A 27,867-nucleotide genomic window follows, 5' to 3' on the forward strand; every position below is an offset into this window, starting at 1 on the left:
AAAAAAAAAAAAAAAAAAATTAAATAAATTGAAAAAAGAGAAAAGCATTAAAAGATATATGTTTCTAAAAAAAAAGTTTCAGTAAACTGAAGCTAATTTAAGATGACTTAAGATTGCATTTGGTCGAGAGGTAAATTTTGAAATTTTTACTGACGAGTCTGCCTCCACTAAAACCAGGAAAATAGAACATAGTAATTTTTATTTTTGGTATAAATAAAATACTTAAAAATAATGTGAATTTTAATATACCAATCTTTTCAATTTTGCAATATTTTCAACTAATTTACTACGTTGGGAACACTAACAAAACTACACAAAAACATGTGTATGAGGGGCACGCGATTTCTTCTGTCTCAGGTTCTAATATGGCTTGGCATAGCACCGTGCTTAAGTTTCCAAACCTAGCATCTGAACTCCAACATTAGGATTGCCAGATTTAACAAACAAAAATACAGGGCACCCAGTTAAACTTTAATTTCAGAAAAACAACGAATAATTTTGCATGAGAGGTATTAAAAAATTATTAGTTGCGTATCCGGACTTCAAATTTAATTGGGCATCCTGTATATTATCTTCCCACCCTAAACATCATTATTTTACATGGGCGAGAAAGCTGCCTGCCTGTTTCTGGGTCCACCATGGACGCCTCCTCACCCTGACCGCTGGTTATGCAGAGGTGACTGGGGCTCGTAGGGGCAGTCGCCTGGCTTCGAGTCACGCTGAGCGGCCTGTAGGCACGTCCAATCCTTCCAGGTAGGGGGACCCCCGCGCCCTCACCCTCACGGAGGGCGAGCGGCTGGCGAAGACGGAGAGCACCTTCTGTTCCCACCACCCTCCCTCCCCTATTCCTGCGCTCCAGCACACTGGCCTCCTCAGGCCTTTGTGCTTGCTGGTCCCTCTGCCTGGAATGTTCTTCCCGCAGGTAGTCAGAGAGTTTCTGTTCTCATTCCCTTTCGACTGACCAAGTCCCACCTTCTCAGGCATCTCATCAGAGAGGCCTTTCAAGACTTCCGTGAGGATCTGCGTCATTTCCCTACCCCGCTCTGCTTTCTTCATAGCACACACCGCCACCGTTAAATGACAAACTTATTTGTGTATTAGGTTTTAACCCAACTCGAATAGGAACCCCCTAAGGGAAGGAGATTTGTCTTCCCACTTCTCTATCGCCAGCGCCCAAAACGGCGCTTGACTACCTGCAGCCCTCCCTCAAGAGTCGATAAAGCGCGGCCACCCAGAGGGAAATAAGTACCCGGATGAGGCTAAGTACCTGGATGGGGAGGGGCCTGTGAGCAGCCTTGGGAAGGGGTGGGGCTTGTTGTGGCAGTCTGCAGGAAGGGCGGGGCTAGGGGTTTCCCGAGAGGCTTTGGGCGTGTGGCGCGTGATCTCAGAGGTGAGGCGGTGCGAGCTGGTTCTGCGGACCTCGAGGGTAAGGCAGCCTGTGTAGCCACTCTGATTTAGGACTTCTGACCCGCCCGTCTGTTCAGGCCCGTCCTGTCGGAGCAGGCTCTCAGGGCCAGGTTGGTCCTGAGTGCGCCTGTGGGGCAGTGTCCCTGTGAGGGGGCGCTCACAGTGCAGGTGGCGTGGAGTACGCGCCCTGAGGGAGGTCTGGGGAGTGCCCAGCGCTGTATGAGACATCATTTACGAGGCTGAGGCCACTTTGAAGAGGTTTTTAAAACTTTTGTGAAGACTTTTTTATTCCTCTAAGCTCGGGGAAATTTTTTTGTGTGTGAAGTGTTTGGGGGTTAAGAGAATAAGTGGAAGGAAAAGGCCACGGGTATTTGGCAAACCCGAAGCTTCGTGTTTTAAAGTAACTTTTCGGTGTGTTTCTGAAAGTGCTTTTATAATATAGGGGATCAGCAAACCCCCAGGTGGTCCCTTGTCCCTGACAATACTCTCTTCTCTGAAAAGTCAGCCTCTTTCTTTCCCTTGCTTCATGAATTTGCAGCCACTGAGCCTCGTTGAAGTCATAACCAAAACCTCTGATGGGATCACAGATGTCCTCTTGTCTGTCTTCTTGATTCATTGGCAAGCTACTTAAAACTATATACTATACTGTCTTTTCACCTCCCATTGTTTATTTTTTGGCATAGTAAATCTACCACAACTAATTCCCTGAAATTGTCTGTTGAAGTATTCAGGGTCCTCCTAGTGGCCAAACTCAGTAGACACTTTTGACTTTTTTTAAGTGAAGGAAAAATAGCTTCATGATTCTTGATTTTTCTTTCTCTCCCAGCCTCCCTTGCTCGCTTCTCTTCATTGGGCCACATTTCTCCTGTGTATGTTCCCCAGTCCATGTTTCCTTTTCGCAATACTATTCTGTAGGAGAAGGGATCTTATTTACTCTCAGTGCTGTAACAGTCGTTTATGTGCTTATGATTTATTAAACTGCTCTCAAATCTTTCTCTTGAATTCTGTTCTAGACCCTTATGTCCAGCTTCCTAGTGGACATATCTAGCTGGACCTCACACATAGTCTGGAATGGATGTCACAAATTATGCAGTGAATCATCATAAATGGGGCCTAAGGTGGAAAAAAAATACAGTTATAGTGACTATTAACTTTTGGGGTGACAGACCCTCTTGCAAATATTATGAAATTGAGAACTTTCTCCCTAAAAAGGTGCACACTAATTTTTGCCTGTGGTTTCAGAACTTGCCAGACCTGCTACAGTTCCAGAACTCAGATTTTGAGTTAGGGTTTCCTCAAGTGATGATAAAATGAGAAAGTGTGTTTTCATAGATATACATCGGATTTAGAGCTTTTCCATGAGAATACATTGTATTTCATTCTCCATTGACCAATAACTCAAATTAATCCATCAGACTTATTTATAGAAACTTGGTCTTTAGAAGTAGAATCAAGAATGAAAAGCCAGGAGCCCAAAGAAGAGCATTTCTGATTAATTATGTAGATATTGTGTATCACAGTCCAAATGGGATCTACCTTAGCCTGGTCAGAGATCAGGGTCTGCTGCAGACCTTTCAGAAAGTGCTTGCTAGTGAGAGTGTAGCCTGCTCCTCTCCTCTGAGTACAGGTCTGAGGCCTGGTGCTTGGCAAAAGCCCCTGAGTAAGGAGGCAAGAATGATAGAGGTGCATGAGAGTTCAGGTTTGTTGTTGTTGTTTTAGCAGAACCTTCCTTTGATGATTCATAGGGCCAGTGATAAGTGGTTTCTCAGTTCCAGAGTTATTCCCTTGATGGTCAGTGAGTGCTACTTTGAGACTGACCCCACTCTCCTGAATTAAATCTATTTCATCTCTTTTGTTCTTGTGCCAATAGTCTACTGAATATGTTTTTTTTTTAATAGAGATGAGATCTAAGGAAACATTAGCCACTTTAAAACAAAAACAAAAACGTTCTCTTGGCTTCCATGGGAAGCCAAACCAGTTGTCTTCTGCTTTTTCTTCTATCTCTTTGACTACAACTACTCGACTCTCCCCTGGCCCTTGTCAATCCTTAGTTATGGCCCAGATTTTCTTTATGCCCCTTTTGCTTTCCCCTGAAGGCTCGTGGTATCCAGATACTGCTTATGTATTGACAGCTCTTGAATCTTTAATTCTAGCTTTTATCGCTTTCCAGCTAGCAGCTGTAGCTCTGCTTAAAGGGCCCACAAGTTCTTCCATGTTAATATATCCCAAACCAGATTCATTATACTTCCCTTAAGTGGTTCCTATTTCTGTTTTGCCTGTCTCTGTGAATGGCAAAAATAACTGATCACTTCTCTAGCTACAGACTCCTGTGAGATCCCAGATTCCATCTTCTTTCTCCACTGCCCTTCATAACTAATCATGTGAACTTTCTAACTTTCATTTTTTTTTTTTTTTTTTACTGCACCAGGAAATTGGTGATTTGTTTCCATTTTGTTTTTAGTATTTACAGTAACCTTGGAGTTTAGGTATGTACTTTCCATTTTTACCTATGGGAAAATAGCCTTAGTTTTTAGATTATTAATTACATAAAGAACATGTATGTACATATTACTGCTAAACAATTTAGGCAAAACAGAAATAGAGCAAAATGTTACAATGTTTCCTCCCCCCATTTTCCTCCTATCTTTAATGCAGTGGGCTTTTTTTTTGGTTTCTTTTTTAGTATTTATTGGCTTATTCTATTGATCACTCTGAAGTCTCTCCCAGGGTTCTTACACTGTGGTCCACAGTAACTTGTTTTTCTTTTTCTTTTTTTTTTTTTTACAGTTATTTTATTTTTTTATTTTATTGGAGTATAATTGCCTTACAATGTTGTGTTAGTTTCTGCTGTACAATGAAGTGAATCAGCTATATGTATACCTATATCCCCTCCCACTTGGACCTCCCTCCCACCTCCACCCCCATCCCACCCATCTTGGTTGGCACAGAGCACCGAGCTGAGCTCCCTGTGCTATAAAGCAGGTTCTCAGTAGCTTTCTATTTTACACATGGTAGTGTATTTATGTCAAATCTAATCTCCCAATTCATCCTACCCTCCCATTCCCCCCTGTGTCCACATATCCTTTCTCTACATCTACATCTCTATTCCTGTCCTGCAAATACGTTCATCTGTACCATTTTTCTAGATTCCACGTATATGCATTAATATACGATATTTGTTTTTCTCTTTCTGGCTTACTTCACTCTGTATGGTAGACTCTAGGTCCATCCACATCTCTACAAATGACCCAATTTCATTCCTTTTTATGGTTGAGTAATATTCCATTGTATATATATACCACATCTTTTTTATCCATTCATCTGTTGGACCTTTAGGTTGTTTCCATGTCCTGGCTATCGTAAATAGTGCTGCAATGAACATTGGGGTACATGTGTCATTTTGAATTATGGTTTTCTCAGGGTATTTGCCCAATAGTGGGATTGCTGGGTCATATGGTAGTTCTGTTTTTAGTTTTTTAAGGAACCTCCATACTGTTCTCCATAGTGGCTGTATCAATTTACGTTCCCACTAACAATGCAAAAGGGTTCTCTTTCAGTTGGACACTATTTGCCCCACAGGGAACATTTGGCAAGGTCTGAAGATAATTTTGATTATCATTACTGAGAGGATACTATCGGCATCTAGAGGATAAAAGCTAGGGATGCTTCTAAATATCTGCAGTGTGTAACCCCAACAATAAAGAATTATTGGGACCCAAATGTCAATGGTGCCAAGGTTGAGAGACACTGTTCTAGAGGTAATCGTTATATATTTATCTATAACTACACTGTCCAAACTGTAGACACTAGCCACATGAGGCTGTTTAAATTGAAAGTAGTTCAAATTAAATTAGAAATTCAGTTCCTCAGTTGTATTAGCTACATTTTAAGTGTTCAACAGCCACATGTGGCTACTGAATTGAACAGTAGATTATAGAACATTTCCATTATTGCAGTAAGTTTTATTGAACAATGCCTCAGGTATATATCATGCAAATAAATTATGTTTTACATAAATAGAATCATATTAAACATATTGTTCTGCAGTTTACTTTTGTTAGTAATATGTCTTGAAGGTTTTTATTTATCTATTTATTGATGGCTGCGTTGGGTCTTTGTTGCTGCGCATGGGCTTCCTCTAGTTGCAGCGAGTGGGGGCTACTTTTCATTGTGGTGTGTGGGCTTCTCATTGCGGTGGCTTCTCTTGTTGCGGAGCATAGGCTCTAGGCGTGTGGACTTCAGCAGTTGTGGCCCGTGGGCTCAGTAGTTGTGGCTCGTGGGCTCTAGAGCACAGGCTCAGTAGTTGTGGCACACAGGCTTAGTTGCTCCACGGCTTGTGGGATCTTCCCAGACCAGGGCTCGAACCCGTGTCCCCTGCATTGGCAGGCGGATTCTCAACCACTGCACCACCGGGGAAATCCAAGATTTTTCTGTTCTTTGTATATACAACTAAATATTTAAATGTAATGGTCTTGTGAGATAATTCAATTTTATAATTTAGCAATATAATTTTACCTTTTTAAAAGTTTATGTTCATGAACTCATACACTGTTCTGTTAGGTCTAGTTTATTTTATTCAGTGTTATATTTTTAAGATATATCCATGTTATTTTTGTGTATCTTGTGTAATATGTGTAGTTCATTCCTTTTAAGTACTCTGTGGTATTCAATTGGATAGAAACTGTGGTATACCACACTTTCTTTATCTGTGCTACTATTGATGGACATTTGAGTTTCTTCCACTTTAGGGATATGATGAACTCTGGTATGAATGTTCTTTTTTTTTTAAATGAAGTTCTTTTTTATTTTTAATTTAATTTTTACTTTATATTGGAGTATATTTGATTTACAGTGTTGTGTTAGTTTCAGGTGTACAGCAAAGTGATTCTGTTATACATATACCCATTCTTTCTCAGATTCATTTCCCATATAGGTTATTACAGAATACTGAGTAGAGTTTCCTTTGCTAAACAGTATGTCCTTGTTGGTTATCTCTTTTATATATAGTAGCGCATATATGTTAATCCCAAACTCCTAATTTATCCCTCCCCCCCCACCTTTCCCCTTTGGTAACCATAAGTTTGTTTTCGACGTCTGTGAGTCTGTTTCTGTTTTGTAAAGAAGTTCATTTATATCATTTTTCAGATTCCACATATAAGTGATATCATATGTTATTTGTCATTGTCTGACTTCACTTAGTATGATAGTCTCTAGGTCTGTCCATGTTGTTGCAAATAGCATTATTTTATTGTTTATTTTTATGGGTGAGCAATATTCCATTCTCTCTCTGTCTCTCTCTACATATATATATGCCACATCTTCTTTATCCATTTCTCTGTCAATGGACATTTAGGTTGCTTCCATGTCTTGGCTGTTGTACATAGTGCTGCAGTGAACATTGGGGTGCGTGTCTGTTTTTTTTGTTTTGTCTTAAATTTATTTATTTATTTGATTGCGCCAGGTCTTAGTTGAGGCAGGCGGGCTCCTTAGTTGTGGCATGTGGGCTCCTTAGTTGTGGCATGCAAACTGTTAGTCACGGCATATATGTAGGATCTAGTTTCCTGACCAGGGATTGAACCTGCGCCCCCTGCATTGGGAGCGTGGAGTCTTATCCACTGGGACACCTGGGGAGTCCTGCATGTATCTTTTTGAATTATATTTTTTTTCCTGGGTAGATGCCCAGGAGTGGGATTGCTGGATCATATGGGAACACTTTATTTATTTATTTATTATTTATTTATTTATGGCTGCACTGCACGGCATGCAGAATCCTAGTTCGCTGACCAGGGATTGGACCAGTGCCCCCGGCAGTGGAAGCGTGGAGTATTAACCACTGGACCGCAGGGAAGTCCCTCTATTTTTAGTTTTTTAAGGAACCTCCATGCTGTTCTCCATAGTGGCTGTACCAATTTATATTCCCACCAACATTGTAGGAGGGTTCCCTTTTCTCCACACCCTGTCCAGCATTTATTGATTGTAGGTTTTTTTTTTCACATCTTTATTGGAGTATAAATGCTTTATAATGTTATGTTAGTTTCTGGTGTACAACAAAGTGAAATCAGTTATATATATACATATATCCCCACATCCCCTCCCTGTTGAGCCTCCCTCCCAACCTCCCTGTTCCATCCCTCTAGGTCATCACAAAGCATCAAACTGATCTCCTTGTGCTATGCAGCAGGTTCCCACTAGCCATCCATTTTACATTTGGTAGCTGTTTATAGACTTTTTGATGATGGCCATTCTAACCAGTGTGAGGTGATACCTCATTGTAGTTTTGATTTGCATTTCTCTAATAATTAGCGATATTGAGCATCTTCTCATGTGCTTTTTGGCCACCTGTATGTCTTCTTTGGAGAAATGTCTCTTTAGGTCTTCTGCCCATTTTTTGATTGGGTTGTTTGTTTTATTGATATTGAGCTGTATGAGCTGTCTCTATATTTTGGAGATTAATCCCTTGTCAGTCACTTCATTTGCAAATATTTTCTCCCATTCTGTAGGTTGTCTTCCCTTTTGTTTATGGTTTCCTTTGCTGTGTAAAAGCTTTTAAGTTTAATTAGGTCCCATTTGTTTATTTTTGTTTTTGTTTTCATTACTCTAGGAGGTGGATCAGAAAAGATATTGCTGCGATTTAGGTCAGAGAGTGTTCTGCCTATGTTTTCCTCTAGGAGTTTTATAGTATCCGGCCTTACATTTAGGTCCTTGATCCGTTTTGAGTTTATTTTTGTGTATGGTGTTAGAGAATGTTCTAATTTCATTCTTTTACATGTAGCTGTTTGGTTTTCCAAGCACCACTTATTGAAGAGACTGTCTTTTCTCCATTGTATAGTCTTGCCTCCTTTGTCATAAATTAGGTGACCGTATGTGTGTGGGTTTATTTCTGGGCTTTCTATCCTGTTCCATTGATCTGTATTTCTGTCTCTGTGCCAGTACCATACTGTTTTGATGACTGTAGCTTTGTAGTATAGTCTGAAGTCAGGGAGCCTGATTCCTCCAGCTGCATTTTTCTTTCTCAGGATTGCTTTGACTCTGGTGAATATTCTTGTACTTGTTTCTTGTACACATATTCCTATTCAGTTCATGGGAATAAAATTACTATTTGTTCATGGAAATGGAATTACTGGGTCATTGAAATTTGTTAGATTATGCCACTTTCTCAGAACAGTTGTATTTTCACTTCACCAGCCATGTGATTGCACTGCAATCCTTACCAATATTTTGTATTTGTAAGACTCTTAAATTTCAGCCCTTCTGGTGGTGTGTAGTTGTATCGTGTAGTTTTATTTTGCATTTCTCTGATTATGAATGGTACTGAACACTTTTCATATTTTTATTGGCCATATGGATATTTCCTTTTATGAGTTCTTTTTGAGTCTCTAGCCCGACTTAACATTGAGTAGTTTTTCTTACTCATTTGTAGGAATACTTTATATATTCTGGATACAAGGCTCTTATTGGTAGTCTATGTTGCAAAAATATTCTTTGGCTTTAGTGGCTTGCTTTTTCTCTCTCTCTCAATGGTGACCTTTTTGTTTTTTTGGAAGAGAAATACCAATGTTTCTTCCTAAAATCATTCAGCAACAGTAAAATGACAATGAGAAACTGCTTTCAGTTTGAGTTTAGTTCCTCAGTTCTACAGTTTATAATCACTGTAATATAATCTAAAAAGAAAAAAGAAAAATATTTCTATAAATCATAGTCAGTGTAAAAATTAGTTAAACCTTCTCTGTTCTCTTATATTGTGTTCCAAGTTTGGAGATAGCCACCAGTAAATCGTCAACAAGTGTCAATACATGGACATACCACTTAAATGTTTAGAGCATTGGGTTCTTCCAAACAGTAGGAAAGATCTTGTCTTATCTACTTTATAGAGTTTGTGGGATGGTATATCAGTACTAACTAATACTTAGAACATGATTATTCACTTTTTAAGCTCTTCATATCCTGGTTAGACAGTAAGATACCTGAGTCCACCCCTTAACTCCGTGACCTAAGGCAAGTTAACTTAATGATGCTGTGCATTAATTTCCTTAGCTATGAAAGTTGGATAACATATCAATTCCATAACTTTGTTGTTACAGCAAGTAGTCTATTGTTTAGGTAGAACAATTGAGAGAATTTATGAACAAAAGGACTAAACAGATGATTTAGTTTTCCTAATTGGTCAGCTTAAGGGGGAGAGTTATAAGGATTATAGGGTTCTAGATGAAATTATAGCATACCTCAAAGAGACAGCCACTTACCCCCTGGTTAGATGTTCTTCCTGAAGTATTTCTTGGGGATGGGGGCAGGTGAGGATGTAGTCATGAGCCTGACCTCAAGTTACTAATAGGAAAATGAGTGGTCTTCCCATTTATTTCAGGGGGCTAAGCATAAATGTCCTTTAGGGGAGACGTCCCTTGTCCTTCAGGTAATATAAGCCTTTCAACTTCATTCTTTTTCAAGATTTCTCAAAATTTTTCTAATTTTTGGTTATTCTGGTGTGAAATGTGAAATAAACTGGAGTCACTTATGTCAAAGAAATTTTTAATGGAGAAAGGAGGTCATTAAGGAGGTAAACCAGGTGGAACCGAACTTTTGAACTGGGCCAAACCACAAATATTCCAAGGACTCTGCAAGAACACCTGCAGCTTGTCACAGTAACGAACTTTTACTTGCTTCTAGTGATAGCCTTAGCACTCAATCATATGTAGCCAAGACTAACTTCTGCCTCCAACTCCAATTACATTTGTTTGTAATGCAAACCTTCTTTCTCTGCCTTTAAAAGCCCCTGACTTTTACTCCCTAGTGGGGCACTGGGTTGCTACCCAAATCTGTGTGCCCCATATTTCAATTCTTTGATCCCAAATAAATGCTTTTTGCTTGATTATTGCCTCCTAGGTTTGTTTGGGTTGACACTGGGTGCCTTGCATTTCCATATGAATTTTAGAATCAGCTTGGCAATTTCTGCAAAAATGCCAGCTGAGATTTCAGTAGGGATTGTATTGACTCTTTGAATCAATTTGGGGAGTATTTTGCCAACTGAATGTTAAGTCTTCCAGTCCGCCAGCATGGAATTTTTTTCATATATTTAAAGTTTTAAAAATTTCTCTCAGCAGTGTTTTGTAGTTTGCAATGTATAAGTCTCATACTTTTTGTTAAATTTGACAAAATTTACAAACAAATGTAATTCTATATAGTATATTATTCTTGAAGCTGTTGTTAATGGAATTTTCTTAATTCCATTTTTTTATGTTCCTTGTTAAGATATATAAATGTAATTGATTTTGATATGTTGATTTTATACCCTGTCATCTTGCTGAATTTTTCCATTAGTTCTAGTAGTTTTCTTGTGAATTCCTTGGATTTTCTACCTGTAGTCTGTAAATGATGGTTTCATTTCTTCTTTTCTAATTTTAAAAAATTATCTTATTGCTCTGGCTAGAACTTCTAGTACAGTGTCGAACAGAAGTGGCAAGAGTAGACAACCTTACTTTGTCCCTGTTCTTAGCAGGAAAGCATTTGGTCTTTCACCATTAAATATGATGTTAGCTATGAGAGTTTCACACATGTCTTTATCAGGTTAAGGAAGTTCTTTTCTATTTATGTTTTGGTGAGGGTTTTTTTTTTTAAGTCATGAATGAGTGTTAAATTATGTCAAATGCTCTTTCTGCATCTATTGAGGTGATCGTGTTTTTTGTCCTTTATTTTAGATAGTATCGTACATTAATTGAATGTTAAACCAACCTTATATTCTTATATATTATATTCTTATATTAAGTAAGATAAATCTCACTTAATCATGGTGTTTAAATCCTTTCTACATATTGCTGGATTTGGTTTGCTAATGGTTTAGGATTTCCATGAGGCTTCTGTAGTTTTCTTTTCATATGGTGTCTTTGTTTGGCTTTGGTATCTAGGTAATATTGGCATTATATATTTAGCTGGGAAGTGCTCTCTGTTTTCTGAGAGGGCTTGTGAAGGATTAGTATTATTTTTTAGTTAAGTGTTTGATAGAATTCACCAGCATTCACCATCTGGGCCTGGATATTTTCTCTGTGGTAATTTTTTTTTTTTTTTTTTTTTTTTCGGTACGTGGGTCTCTCACTGGTGTGGCCTCTCCTGTTGCGGAGCAGAGGCTCCGGACGCGCAGGCTCAGCGGCCATGGCTCACAGGCCCAGCCGCTCCCCGGCATGTGGGATCTTCCCCAAGCAGGGCACGAACCCGTGTTCCCTGCATCAGCAGGCGCACTCTCAACCACTGCGCCACCAGGGAAGCCCGTAATATTTTAAATTACTAATTCAATATCTTTAGTTGCTATAGATCTATTTAGATTTTCTGTACCTTCTTGAGTTTGTCTTGGTAATTGTACCTTTCTGGGAATTTTTCTCTTTCATCTAAGTTGTTTGCTTTGTTAGCATAAAGATGTTTATAATATTCCCTTATAATTTCTTAAGTTTCTGTAGGGTTGATACTGCTGTTCTCTGTTTCATTACTTTATTCCTTTATTTATTTGTTTATTTTCTCTTTTTTCCTTGTCACTTGAACTAAAAGTTTGTTAATTTTGTTCATCTTTTCAAATAAACAGTATTTGACTTCCTTTATTTTCTCTATTGTTTTTATGTTTTTTATTTCATTCATTTCTGTTCTTATCCTTATTATTTCATTCCTCTACTTGCTTTGATTAGTTTAATCAAAGCAAGTTTCTTAAGGTGGAAACTTAGGTTATTGATTTGAGACCTTTGTTTTCTGATATAGGCATTTAAAGCTATACATTTCCTTCTAAATATTGCTTTAAGCTGCGCCCATAGATTTTTACATATTGTAGTTTTGTTTTTACTCAGTTCAAAATGTTTTCTAATTTCCACTGCAAATTTTTCTTTGACCTATGGGTTGAGAAGTATGTTGTTCAATTTCCAAATATTTGAGGATGTCTAGGATTTCTTGCAGTTTCTTTATTTTTATTCCATGTGATTGGAGAATGTATGATTTAAATCTTTAAAAATTCATTGAAACTTATTTTATGACCTAGCATATGATGTGTCCCGGAGAATGTTTTGTGTGAACTTAAAAGGTAGGTGTATCTGATGTTATTTGGTGGAGTATTCTATAGATGTCAGGTCAAGTTGGTTGATATTGCAGGGGAAGCAAAACTTTATATCTACTCTCTTAGGGCCTAGGTCCGGGCCTGATAACAAAATTGATATGACAGATTAACAGGAGAAAAACATGTAGAATTTAAAATGTACATGAGAGTCCCCATAGGAAAATGAAAATTCCCAAAATGGATAGGCCAAAGTGCTTATATACTAGGTTGAACAAAGAGTAGCAAATGTGGAAAACTGACTAAAATACATGGGGATACTAAAAGAAGTTGAGTTATTTTAACAAGGTCTGTTTGTACAGATTTCTCTTGGCCTCTACTCCCAATCTCTGGGGATTAGAATGTTGCTTTCATCCTGGTATTCAGAGGACATCTTTCACATAAGTTTTATCTCCTGCTTTCCAGGAGAAAAGAGGAGGTCAGAGTGCCCTACTTGCACTTGCTGTTTTTCTAGTGTCTTTAGCTCAAAATAATTCTTATGCCAAAATAACATAAGGGTGCCATATTAGGGTGCCATATTCTGCCACTCCAATAATATTATTCAAGTCTTCCTACTGATTTTTTGTGTAGTTGTTCTATCAATATGGTTGCTGTTTGCATGGTATATCTTTTACCTCCCTTTACTTTCCAATTTTCTTAGATTATTTTAATTTAAAGTGTGTTTTTGTATGTAGTATGTATTTAGATCTTGTTTTATTTACTCAAACTGGAAAACTCTGTCTTTTGCTAAGGGAAATCAAAAGTGATGGAGAGGGGCTTCCCTGGTGGCGCAGTGGTTGAGAGTCCGCCTGCCGATGCAGGGGACGCGGGTTCGTGCCCCGGTCCGGGAGGATCCCACGTGCCGCGGAGCGGCTGGGCCCGTGAGCACAACGGGAGAGGCCACAGCAGTGAGAGGCCCGCTTACCGAAAAAAAAAAAAAAAAAAAAAAAAAAAAAAAAAAAAAGTGATGGAGAATCTTCAGGCAGGAGGATTTCAGATAGGATGTTCAGGGAAGACCTCTTTGTGAAGGTGATATATAAACTGAGACCTAAAGATTGGAAGGAATCAGAGTGTAAAGAAAGGAGAGGGGAAATAGCATTGTAGGTAAAGGGAACAGATTCTGAGTTGTAAGAGAGCTTGACGTTTTGAATAACTGAAAAAGAAGGCTGGTACATAGGGAGCCAGAGAAGACTGTGGGGGCAGATGAGGTTAGAGTGCTAAAAAAGAGCAAGCTCATATAGAGTCTTGAAGACTATGATCAGGAATTTGTATTTTATCCAAAATATTTAAATATTTGAACAAGAGAAGAAACTTGATCCAAATTATGTGTAGTAAGTCTGAATCTAAAGCCTGGTAAGCAAGAAATAGCATATGCTGAAAATTTTCATTAATTCAAATTAAATATGATTTACAGCCTCTTTCCTGTGCTGGTGAGAAATTTACTCTCAGTCACTATGGGAGTTCTGTTCTTTCCAAAGTTCCCATCAAAGTGTAGCAGCCTAACAAGGTCCACAGAAAATAGAAGGAAGGCTTCCAACTTTGACTTTGTCCTGGTCATTGCTGATAGTATATGGATGTTTGTTGACATCCACAGTGTTTCCTTAAAAGAAGTTTTAAGGTTTTCTGCTTGTGTGCCACATTGGGGTTCAGGAATCTGTGGAGGCTGAGAATCCTGGTACTCCTTTTGGTGTACCATAGAACCATCATTTCTGAGGCCTAATTCTTTCTTAGAGATGCTGCATGTGAATGTAGTATTCATATTCAGTTCTCTTAACTAGACTTTTGTCTTTTTCCACTCTCTACTGACCTTTTTTTCTGTTCTGAGAAGTTGCTCAGTTTCTCTTGTTCTCGTTAAAAGCTCTGAGCATGGTCTCACTTAGATTTTTACAAGACAGGAGCAACGGTTATTTCTGATTATCTTCTTTTATGAAGAAAAATAAAACAGCCTAAGGGGATAGAGAGGAATGGAGTCTGATATTTATGGAGATAAGGGCAAGTCCTCTCTTAGTAGAGTCCTGAGTGCAATAAAGAAGAAGAGCATTTAAGTCAGAAGGAATAATAAATATAAATTACCTGGAGATGGAGAATGATTGGTGCTTTTGAGGAACAGTAAAGGTCAGGCCACTGTGGCTGGAGTGGACAAGCAAGGGTGGGGAGGTTTAGCAGATGAAGTAGGCAGATACCAGAGCATGGAGGACCTTGCAGGCTGGGGCAAGGACGTCAGGATTTTACTGTGAGTGAGACCATAGAGGATCAATCACTTCTGGTTGCTCTGTGAAGAATAGGCTGTAGAGGTGGCAAGATAGAAGAAAGCCCTGCTAAGAGACTACTGCATTCATTCAGGAAAGAGGTTATAGTAGCTTGGATGAGAGTGGTTGTGATGAAAGTAATGAGAAATGATTGCATTTGATATACATTTTGAAGGTAGAGATGACAGGGTACGGTAATGCATCTCGTGTTTGTTATGAAAGCAAAAAGGAAGTCAAAGATGATTCCATGGCTTTTCGGTTGAATGGGTTGAATGATGTGCCAATTACTGAGATGGGGAGTGAATGAAATAATATTTATAAAGCATATATTCTGATACCAGGTACAAAGTACTCAGTAAAAAGCAGACTTTAAAAACATTAGACTGTGCCCTATATTCTGAATGCTTTGTTACCTTGGTGAGGTAATTATCTTTTCCTAGACTCAATTTCAAACAGTGGTAACGATTCAATAAATGTTAGCTATCCATCAGAGAATGGGAACAAGGCTAAGCAGTTATAGAAGAAGTCTTCTGCCATAGGAAGGATGTACAGCATTGGTATTTGAGCTGTGCCATCAGTGTGTTGTAGGATTCTCCTTTGCTGCTTAGCTGGATCCTTACTATATCACTATCAACTGATTTATTTATTTATTTTTTTTACTATCGACTGATTTTTTTTTTAAACATCTTTATTGGAGTATAATTGCTTTACAATGGTGTGTTAGTTTCTACTGTTTAACAAAGTGAATCAGCTATATGCATACGTATATCCCCATATCCCCTCCCTCTTGCGTCTCCCTCCCACCCTCCCTATCCCACCCCTCTAGGTGGTCACAAAGCCCCGAGCTGATCTCCCTGTGCTATGTGGCTGCCTCCTACTAGCTACTTTACCTATGGTAGCGTATATATGTCCATGCCACTCTCTCACTTCGTCCCAGCTTACGCTTCCCCCTCCCCGTGTCCTCAAGTACATCCTCTATGTCTGCATCTTTATTCCTGTCCTGCCCCTAGGTTCTTCAGACCCTTTTTTTTAGACTCCATATATATGTGTTAGCATATGGTATTTGTTTTTCTCTTTCTGACTTACTTCACTCTGTATGAGAGACTCTAGGTCCATCCACCTCACTACAAATAACTCAGTTTCTCAACTGATTTTATAAAAACGCTATGTTGTAAATTGTCTTTACAAATTTGACCATAGGGACCCAACCCACAGGGACAGAAATTCCATTGGCTGGTTCTGACACCCTCCTGGCTTCAGCCTTGTTTTAAAATTTTGATCCAAAGCACGGGATACTAGATTTGGAAATTGTCTGCTTAGGTGTGTTATTTGAGGTAGCTATGGCATGGTGGTTGAGAACATGAACTTTAGGGACTTCCATGGTGGTCCAGTGGTTGACTTCGCCTTCCAATGCAGCGGGTGTGGGTTTGATCCCTGGTCGGGGAGCTAAGATCCCACATGCCTCGCAGCCAAAAAACCAAAACAAAACAGAAACATTATTGCAACAAATTCAATAAAGACTTTAAAAATGGTTCACATCAAAAAAAAAAGCTATAAAAGAAAAAGAAACATGAACTTTAAAGCTTGAATGCTTGATTTTGACACTTTATTAGCTATGTGACCTTGGGCAGGTTATTTAATCTCACTATGCTCAATTTCCACAAATATTAAATGGTGAAAAGAGTTCCTACCCTCATAGAATTGTTGTGAGGGTTAAATGAGTTTACACATGATGATATGTAGAAGAGTGGTAACCACTCAATAAATGTTAGCTACTATTATTATTAAAAAGATAGAGAGGGAGAAGTAGACTAAGGGCAGAGTTTGGGCAAACATAGCAACATAAAAAAAGCAGACACTTTTTATGTTTTATGTTTATGAAACAGTGATGGCTGTAGTTATTTTTAATGGAATGATGGCTGTGTGCCAGTCACATTAAATCTATTATTTAATCCTCATTACACTAACCACATACAGAGTAAAATCAGAACTTTAAACATAAATAAACTTGCCCAAGACATCGCAGCTAGTAAATGGATAAACTATCATACACCAGAGTTACCACAATATATACCTATATTGTATTTCTTCTTTGAGGCAGGATTTGATAAATATCATAGACCCTCTTTGAAACTAGAGGTGGCCTTAAAGATCATGATATCCAGATATACCATTTTACTGATGAAGAAATTTGTCCTTTGAAAAGTGAATAAATGATCTGTGTTTCCTGAGTCTAAATGTTCAGCTTTTTTGTTATGTGCTCACTTATGTTCTTGTTTATTCTCCCAGTGGGATCTGAAACTTTCCAGGACATGCTCCTCTCCTTTTGACCTTAAGGACCAAATTTAAATAAAGACAGCTGAGTAATCTGTGAATCTAGAATTATACCTTGTCTGTTCGAGCTTATTTTTCTTGTTGAGCTCTGCCAGTTTTGAAGACCATAGGCTTTTAACCAGCTAATAGTTTGGACTTGGCTTTTTAATGAATTGTGTGCTCAGCTTTGATCATTTTATTTCTAGACTGAACTGTTTAGTTTCAAGTATCATAGCATGCTTAACTTATGGTTCCCAGCAGCCAGCTTATATTGATCATCCTGGCATTTAAAAACTCCTTGACTTACATTTAGTTACTTCCCAACTGGTTGCTTCCCTCTAGTGCTTGGTTTCCTGAAGAGCATATAATCAGATAGTTTCCTTTTAGCTTTCACAGTGTAAGTCAGTTACTGTGGTTTGTGTTGTGTGTATTTGCACATGTGCATGCATTTGTATTAGTCTCCTCACATTAGTCACTCTTTTTTTAACATAGTGGTCTCATGAATGTTATTAAATGCCTTGCAGATGCTGACCTCTGGAATCAAGAAGCTCCAGACCTCCATGCTAGTGATGGCCTTGTTTGGTTTTCTGGGCTGCACATGGGTTGACATCTTCACATCTTGGTATGGGCCAGGCAAGATAGTATTCTCCACAAATGATTCTTAGTTTCCAGCATCAGGTGTGGCCCACTTGTTCTCTATCAGGGTGGAAAAGTCTCACCACATGTTTTTAGTTATAACTAGGGGACAGTGAGAAAGGAGTTTCCAGAAATTAATACTTTTCATTTTGGAGGCCATTAAGGGACTGGACCTCACATAGCCCAAAGGTTTTTTTCTTGCACTCAGGACTCTACTTGCCCTTTTCTCACTCTCCAGACATAGAAATTTACATGAATATGATCCTCTAGTGTGCCATTCCTAGTAAATGGAAATCTTCTCTGAAGGGACACACCACTTTAAATCCAGGTCACACAGGCCCTGCTGAACATGGGTTCACAATTTTAAATTCCAGAACTCATTCACTATAAGTGTCAGCAGAAACAATAGAAAACAAAATTAAAATTAGACCCCCAAGAACTTTTGAGATAATAGAGGCTTGTAAGATAACTATATTTAAAATAATTAAACATACAAAAAATGAAATAGAAAACGTTAGAAAGCAACAAAATTCATCAGAAGGCCATACAGATTTGAAAAGAACCAAATATAATTTATTTTTTTAAAAATAAATTTATTTGTTTATTTTTGGCTGCGTTGGGTCTTCGTTGCTGTGCGTGGGCTTTCTCTAGTTGCAGCGAGTGGGGACTACTCTCTGTTGCGGTGCGTGGGCTTCTCATTGCAGTGGCTTCTCTTGTTGTGCTCAAATTCAGGCTCTAGGTGCGTGGGCTTCAGTAGTAGTGGTTCACAGGCTCTAGAGCGCAGGCTCGGTAGTTGTGGGGCATGGGCTTAGTTGCTCCGCAGCACGTGGGATCTTCCTGAACCAGGGCTTGAACCTGTGTCCTCTGCATTGGCAGGAGGATTCTTACCCACTGTGCCACCAAGGATGTCCCCAAATATATATTCTAAAAGTAAAAAGCAGTTCTTGAAATTGGAAGCTCACCGGATGGGTTAAATGACATGTACTGGTTATTAAGCTATCCAAGAGACATTTTGTATCCAACCTTACCCTTCTATATTCTGCTTTGGTCCTGGAGCTAGGACTTGGCAAACTACATTTCTCCTTTATTAATTGGCTTCCTGTCAGTTTCTGCCAACTGGAAGGCACTAAAGGTAGAATGAAATGCAGTAAGAAGAAGAAATGACCTGTACTCTTCCTTTTTGCTTGCTGTTCCTGTGAATGTCAATCCATGAATAGTCGTAAACTTCAGCATTGGAAGGTGTTCCCAGTTTTTTCCCAGTCTCCTAGAAGCAGTCTTATTTTGTGTTCATAGATAGCAGTTTCATGAAGTCAGTGCTCTTTCTTAAAAGGCTTGAGTCTCAGACCTTTGGTGCCCCCCTCTGCACTCTAGAAATAGTCAGACAGCATCATCCTCTTCAGAAATCTGTGTTATAGCTCTGCAGGGTCCCTAGGTTTAAACCATGGTCCTCCTTATGCCTCTTCCCTTGTTCCCCTAGCTGTAGGGATGGGAGCAGCTTCTGCAGTTACTATCACTGTGTTATTTCAGTGTTCCTTTTCTGTCTTTTCATTCCCTGTAGTGAGTTCTCTTTGATTTAATTGTGTGGTTTCATAGCAGATTAGGCCAGCTAAAGAAAGAATAGGTATCCTGGAACATTGCCTGGAGAAGTCAACCAGACATAAAAAGCCACATATTATATGATTCCATTTATATGAAATGTTTAGAGTAGGCAAATACATAGATACGGGTGTTAGATTAGGGGTTGCCTAGGGCTGGGGGGTGGGAGAAGGACATTGGGGAGTGACTTCTAATGAGTATAGCGTTTCTTTATGGGGAAATGAAAATGCTCTGCAATTAGTGGTAATGTACAATTCTGTGAATATTCTAAAAACTACTCAGTCGTACATGTTAAACATTAATTTTCTGGTATGTAAATTTTATATCAATAAAGCTATTATTTTAAAAAGTGAGTTCACTCAGTTTTACATATAAGACAAAAGATCCCCAATTATGGTGAATGAGAGAGCCCATTTACTTCATCAAGGCAAATATATTGACCAAAGAACATTTCAATGAAGGATTCCATCAATTCTTGAATTTCCTGGTCAAGATAGAACTGGTTGGCTAGCAAGAAAAAGCTGTAATTTTTCAGAAATTTACCTTTTGTTCCTTAGATGCTCTACTATTTTTAATATGCATTAAAAATAACATTGTAGAAATAAATCTGAATATAATAGTAATCACAAGAAATGTAAATGCATTAAACTTAGCAATTAAAAGAGAAATAGTCACTTACTATTCAACAAATACTCATGAAGTGTATACTTTATGCCAGGCCCTATTGTAAACACTTGGGACATCAGTGAGTAAAACAGACAAGGATTCCCATTCTCAGAAACTAACATTCTAGCTAAGGGAAAGAGACAATACAATATACTGGATAAGTATGTTATATAGTATAGTATGTTAAAATATAAAAAGTACTATGAAAAAAGAAGAAAAATAGAATAGGGTAAGCAAGACTGAAGGTGCTAGGAAGCTATGATTTAACTGATAAATTCTCAGATTCAGTAAAAAAATTTTAGCTATATTATGTTTACAAAAGAGACAGAAAACCCAAGAATACAGAAAGGTTGAACAGTAAAAGAATTGTAAAATATACTCCAGGCAATTATTAAAGCCAGTATGGCAAATTAATATCAGACAAAATGATCTTTAAGGCAAATAATGATTTTAGGGATACTGAACTTGTTTGGGTGTATTATAATATAGTATACAAATACTAAAACAAATATTTATAAAATTGCTGGGAAGAATTGATAAAGCCATAATTATTGTGAGATATTTTAACATACATACACAGTCCTTGATAGATCAAGCAAATAAAAACACATTAAAGTAGTAGATGATTTTAATAATACAGTTGATAAGCTTGGTATAATGAGCGCATATAGAATCTTGCATGCTCATTTCAAGTGCATATAGAACATAAACAAATTCCTTACACACTAGGTTATAAGGTAAACTTCAGCTTTAAGAATAGGTATCAGACAGACCATGTTTTCCAATCACCATTCCGTGAAGTTAGAAAGTAACAAAAATAACTTTGAAAAGTTCATGTTTAAAAAACAAATATATATATTTATTATATATATATAATAAAATAAAGTAAAATATATAACGAATATATATATAATGAATCGGTAATAATATCATCATAGAAATTAGAAAATATTTAATGGAATGACTATAATGAAAATATTATATATCAAATCTTGAGGGATGCATCTAGATTGTCTTGGAGGGATATTTATAGCCTTAGATGCCTAAATTCCAAAGGGAGAAAGGCTGGAATTAATGAGGTAAGCTTTGTTAAGGTAAATGAAAATTCTGCATTGTATTTTAAGCCTCAAAAACTGCCATCACTTTATTTTTTAATTGTAAAATTGGTTTTACAAGGATGAGTGTCTCATCTATGTTCTGAATGTTAAGAGAATCTTTACAATTATTTTAAACAATTTTGTTGACTAGCACATAATGCCCTGATTGTCAGGAATAATGTCTGACAATGTCTGACAAATATAGTTTACGTCTTTAATGACGTAAACTATACCCTTTCTAAACATATACCCTTTCTACAGAAATTATTTTAAAAATCTTCCTTTCCTATAGCAAACCCTTATAGTCTCAAAGTTATAAATTAAACATATTTTGGAATTATTAAAACAAACCTTTCAACATGACTCAGAAGCTTGATTACATATAATGTCAAGATAAAAAAATAAGTATACATGTAAGTTAAACTGTGTAAGAATAGACATTAAAGATTTGGTAACCTTTTCCTTATCGATCAGACTAGTTGTAATTGTAACATGGCTTGTCTTTTCCGAATACCTTTAAGAGTCTCCTATGCTTTCAAAGTTCGTTCAAGTTGTTAACTGAGGCTTGCCAACCCCTGACTTTATTTAAACTTTTTTACACAAATTGAGTTAGCAACTATGGCGCTTACAGTTTTCTCTTTCCACAGTGTGCCAGTCAAAGAGTTAGAAAAATAACAGGGGAAACCCCCAAGAAAGTAGAAGAAAGGAAACAATTCAGATAAAGCAGAAATTAGTGAAGTTAGAAAAAAAGAAGGTGCAATTTAGAGAAGCATCAAAACCAGAAGCTGGTAATGTTTGTAAATATTAACAAAATAATCAATCCTCTGGCTGGGATGGTCAAGAAAAAAAGAAAGAAAAAATACAAATAAACAATATTAGAAGTAAAAATTGGGACATAACTATATATACCATGAAGTTAAAAATGAATGTACAACGTGATTCATGTGATTCAGAAATGGGCAGAGGAATTGAATAGACATTTCTCAAAAAAAGATACTCAAATGGCCAACACGCATCTGAAAGTACACTCAGCATCACAAGTCATTAGGGAAATGCTAATCAAAACCACAATGAGATACCACATCACACCTGTTAGGATGGCTACTATCAAAAAACAAAGCCAGAAAACAATCAGAAAATAACAAATATTGACAAGGATGTGAAGAAATTGGAACCCTTGTGCACTGTTGGTGGGAATGTAAAATGATGCTGATCCTGTGGAAAGCAATATGGCGATGCCTCAGAAAATTTAAAATAGAATTACCATATGATCTAGCAATTCTACTTCCGGTGTATATCCAAAAGAATTGGAGGCAGAGTTTCCAGGACTTATTTGTACACCTGTGTTTATAACAATATTATTCACAACAGTAAAAAAGTGGAAGCAAGCCAAGTGTCCATCTACAGATGAATGGGTAAACACAATGTGGTATAGACATACAATGGAATTTCATTCAGCCTTGAAGAGGAAGGAAATTCTGGTACATGCTACAATGTGGATGAACCTTAAGGATATTATGCTAAGTGAAGTAAGCCAATCATAAAAAGACTATATGGTTCCATTTATATTAGGTATTTAGAGTAGTCAAATTCATACAAAGAGAAAGTGGAGTGGTGGTTGATGGGGGCTGCCAGGAGAGGGGAAAAGGGGGAGTTGTTGGTTAGTAGGTAAAGAGTTTAAGTTTTGCAAGATGTAAAAGTTCTGGAGATTGGTTGTGCAGCAGTGAATATATTTAACACTGCTGAACTGTACACTTAAAAATATTTAAGAAGGTAAATTTTATAAGTATTTTAGCACAATTAAAAATTTTTAATTATAAATATTAATAATTTAAAAATTATGAACAACTGTATGCTAATAATTTTGAAAAGTTAAGTGAAATGGACAATATCTTAGAAAAATGTAAATTACCAAAACTGAAAACATGAATAGATCTGTAATTATTAAAGACATTAATTCAAAAGTTTAATACTGGACTTCCCTGGTGGCACAGTGGTTAAGAATCCGCCTGCGAATGCAGGGGACACGGGTTTGAGCCCTGGTCCAGGAAGATCCCACATGCCACAGAGCAACTAAGCCCGTGCGCCACAACTACTGAGCCTGCGAGCCACAACTGCTGAGCCTGTGTGCCACAACTGCTGAAGCCCGCATGCCTAGAGCCTGTGCTCCACAACAAGAGAAGCCACTGCAATGAGAAGCCTGCGCACCGCAAAGAAGAGTAGCCCTTGCTCGCCACAACTTAGGGAAAGCCCGCATGCAGCAACGAAGACCCAACACAGCCAAAAATGATAAAAAAAAAAAATCTTATCTATGAAGTTTAATACTGCCCAAAAAAGATAAAAACATTGTTGCTTTGGTTCCCACATTTTTCTCTGACTGACCTCAGCCCTTCTCATCTGTGCTAGTGAGAGCAGTGAGGGAAGAGTTCATGGAGCACGTTGGAGCCTGTGTCCCTTCTCTATGTGGTCCCAGCCACTTGGAGCTTTAAATCCCATTGCTTCCCTCTACCCACCTTCTGCTTCAGTCAGTCTAATCTCTTCAGTCTTTCCTCATAGTCTCTGTTTTGAAACTGTCTTTGTATAGCTTCTGCTTGGAAGCCTGCCTTTTCATTTATTTTTCCAGTTGTCCATTATTAGGGTTCATTTAAAATCTCAGCTGATCAAGGGCTTGATAAGACTCTGGGAGGCTGTCCTACTAGCCTAACCGTTGATGGTTCATGCTCAAAAAGTGTGGATTTGACATTTCACATGCTTACTTTGAAATTGCTCATTTTGCCCTGTCCTGTTTTGGGTTTTACCCATTGTCACCTGTTCGATGTATTCCCCCTCGTGTCATGGGTGATACGTGGATAGTTAGAGCGTGAGTCCAGGGTTTTTGAGGGTGGGGGAAAAGGGGACAGTTACTCTGCTAAGAATTCTCACCTCTTCAGCTAAGCTGCTAATGACCAGACTCCCTTCCGGGTTCTCTGTCTGCTTGTTGCTTCCCTGGGGTTCCGATTACACCCTGGAAGCCTAGTTCACAGCACTTTTCCTGCACTTGTACTCAGCTATCTGATCTATTAAGATATATGGATAGTTTCCTGGCTATCTTAAGTTTCTTGTTTATCAGATAAGTTTGATCGAGAGGTATTTTTGGAACAATGACAATGGTTTCATCACCCCTCCTCCCTTTAATCATGTATTCAACTCGCAGCATATATTTAGTGAGTAATTATCATGTGCCAGACACTGTTTTTGGAGCTAGACTACAGCAGTAAAAAACAAAAAAATAATTCTAGCCCCAGTAGCAAGGGGTGACAAAACAAACAAATAAACAAACATAGGAGTAAATTATTTGCTATTGTAGAAGGTGTAAAGAATCATGGAAAAAAAGAAAAGTGTAACAGGGTATAAAGGGTATCTGGAGTGCTGGAAGTAGGGACTATTTATACTACTACATAGGATGGGCAATGTAGTCTTCATCAAGGAAGTGATATTTAAGCCAAACAGTGATGTGAGGAAGATATCCAGATGGCTGTACAAGAAAGGAATATCCTAGGTATGAAGAACATCTACAGCGAAGGTCCTAAAGAAGGAGTTAGTCTGGTGGGTTTAAGGAGTAGTGGAAAGCCAGAATGAGGAAGGCATAGAGTAAGCAAGGGGGAGAGTAGTAGAAGATGAGGTCAGCGAGGGAGTGAAGGGCCAGATTATGTAGGACCTTGTAAACCATGGAGACTAATTTTTACTGAGTGAAAGTGGAAGTTTTTGGAAGAGTTTGATCAGAGGAGTAACATGGAATACTCTTATTTTGAAAGGATCTCTCTAGCTCTTATATTGAGAATAGATTGACCTGTTAGGAAAGTTATTGGAAAAATCTAACTAAGAGAACATGGTGGCTTGGACCAGAGTGGTCATGGAGGAGTTGGTGAGAAGTTGTCATATCCTAGGGTAATTTTGAAGGTAGAACCATTGTTATTTCATGATGGAGTAGAGAAGGAAAGCAAGACAGAAAATGAGAGTGAATCTAGTTTTTAGCCTTAAGAGCTGGAAGAATAGAGTTGTTAACTGAGACGGGGAAGGCAGTGAGTGGGTGGAGCATGTTTGGGGGCAAAGTTTAGCCGTTGAATTTGAGTTATCTGTTATACTTCTAAGTAGAGATGTCAAAATCATACATTAACATTGTAAACAAAATACTATACAAAAATTTTTAATTAGAGATGCTTTTGGCACACAATAATAGCTTAAACAGTGAGGAAAATGTAATATCACATATAAAAAGAAATCCCAAGATCAGGCAGTTTTAGGGCTGGTTGAGAGGCTCAAACATGTTATGAACTCAGGTTCTTTTCATCTCTTCTGTTGTTAATGTATCTGCTTCTCCTCAGTTTAGCTGTCTTTAATTAACATGTCTTTAATAATTTAGGTATCATATTTAGAGACAGCACAATAACCAGCTAAAGAACTATTTTTTACTTTTATTTATAACACTGAAGAAACCTTTTCTGATGTCTCCCAGTAAACTTATATCTCATTGGCCTAAATTGCATTAGTTGCCCATGCTGAAACAAATCACTAGTGAGGGGAACAGGACCATCATGATTAATTTAGACTACTCAGTACATGATCAGTGGACGGCCCCAGCTTTCCTTGAAGCATTTTGTATATTGAGGGGATTGGATACCTGAACAGTTGTTTTCATGGGAAACTAGAAGATGATTATTAACATGAGAGCAGAGTTGGCAACCAACATGACACTTGTAGCAATAAAGAAATAAAAACCACCTGTAATCTACCTGATAAAAATAAACATGATGTCTATATGTTTACAGGCTTTTTTTTTTTCTTACATACACTGGCATAAAAATATATACAGGCACACCTCAGAGATATTGTGGGTTTTGTTCCTGACCACTGCAGTAAAGCAAATATTGAAATAAAGTGAGTCACATGAATTTTTTGGTATCCCAGCACATATAAGTTATGTTTACACTATACTGTAGTCTGTTAAGTGTGCAATGGCATTATATCTAAAAAGCAATGTACATACCTTAATTAAAAAATACTTTATTGCTGAAAAGTGCTAACCATCATGACAACACAGAGTTGCCACAGACTTTCAATTTGCAAAAACACAGTGTGAATGCAGGGAAGCAAAACACAATAAAATAAGGTATGCCTGTATTTCTTTTGACCAAATTTAGTTAAATTAAGTTTTAACCAAAATTGTATCGTAATATTTACTATTTTATAACATGGTTTGCTAGCTAATGCCTTTCTGTTAGTAAATGTGGATTTCATCATCATTTTAATGGTGCACTATTCTATTATGTAGCTGTATCATAATTAATAAAGTTCCTCCTGTTGAACATTTTGAATATTTGGAAAAACGCTTCAGTGAACAGTGTTTGTTAGTCTTACATGTTTGTTGTAATGTCATACAAATGAAATTGCTGAATCCTAGACTTGTAGGGTTGTCCTTCAGAGAGATTATATCTAGCTGACTGTGGATGTACTTATAATCTTTCCTAACCCGTTCAACCAGATATTGCTGATATATTTGTTGATCTGTGAGGCAGTTATAGCTTAGTGATTAAAAGCATTGGTTTGGGAGTTACACCTACCTGGACTTATATCCTGACTCTATTATTTATCAATTGTATGACTTTGGGAAGTCATATGACTTAACTTTTCTGAGCTGGTTTTATCTGTATAGTTGGATAGGGGAGGTGTTAATACTTGATTTATGGGATAGTTGGGAAGATTAATGGAGATAATTTTTAAATTCCTTATTCTAGGGCCTGGTATATAGTAAAGTCATAGTATTTGAGAGATGCATTTTTTTTTTTTTAATTAATTAATTAATTTATTTATTTTTAGAACCTTCTAATCCCTGAAGATAAGGAAGACTTGGGAAAATTAGTGGATGTGTACAAGGTGCTGAAGCATCTAAATATGGTTTGGTCATTAGTGGAGAGCTTTGTCCTTCAGGACCCATCCATTGGTGAGCTGGCTTTGTGTGTGTGTGCATGTGCACATGTGGGTGTATACACGTATGTATGTGAGCTTTCTCTCATATTTCTGAATCTCCTTCTGAACTTGTGAGGGTACTTGAGAATAATGTGTCACTTGAAAGTTTATTAGATCTTACAAATAAAACTTTTATTTTAGGGATTTCTTTTACAGACAGGTATTTGATGTATTTTTATTTCATAAATGTTTATTGGTCTATTTAAGCTTTGTGTTTCTTGTACCCACTTTTGTCACATTGTCTTTTCTAGGTTTTAGAATTTATTGGCCTGTATTTGTTCAAATTTATTCCTTTATGATATTAGAAATACTTTGCATTGTTGATTATTTTTCTTATCTCACTATTTAATTTATATCTTTTATTCTTGACCATTTTGACTATTTAAAAAATGTTTTTAAAGAATCAGCTTTTGGTTTTATTTATTTATTTATTTATTTGCGGTACGCGGGCCTCTCACTGCTGTGGCCTCTCCCGTTGCGGAGCACAGGCTCCGGACGCACAGGCTCAGCAGCCATGGCTCACGGGCCCAGCCGCTCCGCGGCATGCGGGATCTTCCCGGACCGGGGCACGAACCCGTGTCCCCTGCATCGGCAGGCGGACTCGTGGTAAAATATGCATAATATTTATCATTTTAACCACTTGTGAGTGTGCAATTCAGTGGCATTAATTAATTCACAAGATAGTGTTGTACCCATCAGCACTGTCTGTCTCAAAACTTTTTCTTTTGTTATCTCCAACATAAACTGTGTAACCCTTAAACAGTAACTCTCCCTTCTCCTCTTCCAGTAGCCTCTGGTAACTTCTATTCTTTCTGTTTCTGTGAATTTGCCTATT

This window comes from Neophocaena asiaeorientalis, unplaced genomic scaffold (genome assembly GCF_003031525.2).
Source record: "Neophocaena asiaeorientalis asiaeorientalis breed wild unplaced genomic scaffold, Neophocaena_asiaeorientalis_V1.1 scaffold599, whole genome shotgun sequence".
Classification (NCBI taxonomy): domain Eukaryota; kingdom Metazoa; phylum Chordata; class Mammalia; order Artiodactyla; family Phocoenidae; genus Neophocaena; species Neophocaena asiaeorientalis.